At 44.6% G+C, this 1,262-nt stretch overlaps 1 protein-coding gene across 1 annotated transcript in view; it reads right to left on the reverse strand.

Annotated features, from left to right (window-relative positions):
- The window catches only part of FAM117A (family with sequence similarity 117 member A), a 53,453-nt gene that overhangs the window by 21,372 nt on the left and 30,819 nt on the right, over positions 1-1,262 (reverse strand). The window lies entirely within an intron of this gene.

Here is a 1,262-nt window from a genome sequence, read left to right on the forward strand (position 1 = left end):
AAAAAAAAAAAAATTCACATGAGATAAATTTTCTCCTCAGGCTAATGTTATTATCTTATCCAAAACTTGACAAATGGCAGACTGGATGATCCACAGAGATTCCTTCCAACCTTAGAATTCCTTTTTTTTTGAGACAGAGCCTCACTATGTTGCCCTCGGTAGAATGCCATGACATCACAGCTCACAGCAACCTCAAACTCTTGGGCTTAAGCAATTCTCTTGCCTCAGCCTCCCAAGTAGCTGGGACTATAGGCACTCACCATAATGCCTTTTTTGTTGCAATTGTCATTGTTGTTTAGGTGGCCCGGGCTGGGTTTGAACTCACCACCCTTGGTGTATGTGGCTGGCGCCATAACCATTGTGCTATGGGCACTGAGCCAACCAACCTTGGAATTCTATTTTTTTTTGCAATTTTTGGCCGGGGTTAGGTTTGAACCTACCACCATCGGCATATGGGGCTGGTGCCCTACTCCTTTGAGCCACAGGTGCCGCCCCAACCTTGGAATTCTTAATGAAAAGATTTTCCTGGCATGACCCCTGTAGCTCAGCAGCTAGGGCTCCAGCCACATACACCGGAGTTGGTGGGTTTGAATCCAACCCAGGCCTGCCAAACAATGACAACTACAACCAAAAACCAAAAAAATAGTTGGGCATTGTGGCAGGTGACAGTAGTCCCAGCTACTTGGGATGCTCCCTTAAGCCCAAGAGTTTGAGGTTGCTATGAGCTGTGATGCCACAGCACTCTACTAAGAGCAATGAAGTGAGACTCTGTCTCCAAAAATAAAATAAATAATAAATAAATAAATAAAAATTTTAAAAAAGAGAAGGGTTTCCTAAAGACAAATACTGAAGACCGGGATGGTGGCTCACACATGTAATCCTAGCACTTTGGGAAGCTGAGGCAGGAGGATTGCTTGAGGCCAGTAGCTCAAGACAAGCCTGAGCAAGGATGAGACCCTGTCTTGACCAAAAATAGAAAAGAAATTAGCATGGTTGCGCATGGCTGTGGTCCCTGCTACTTGGGAGGCTGAGGTAGGAGGATGGCTTGACCCTAGGAATTTGAGGCTGCAGTGACCTATGATAATGCCATGGCACTCTAGCCAAGATAACAGAACAAGACCCTGTCTCAAAACAAAACAAACAAACCAAAAAAGACATATACAAACCAGGGAGAGAGGGAGAAAGGAAGGAAAAAGAAAAATATTAAAGAAGAAGCTGGGCTTCACAGTTCTTGAATGAGTCCCTTAAAATTCCAGGCTGGG

Source organism: Otolemur garnettii, unplaced genomic scaffold (assembly GCF_000181295.1).
Source record: "Otolemur garnettii isolate 467f Iridium unplaced genomic scaffold, OtoGar3 scaffold00018, whole genome shotgun sequence".
NCBI classification, from domain to species: domain Eukaryota; kingdom Metazoa; phylum Chordata; class Mammalia; order Primates; family Galagidae; genus Otolemur; species Otolemur garnettii.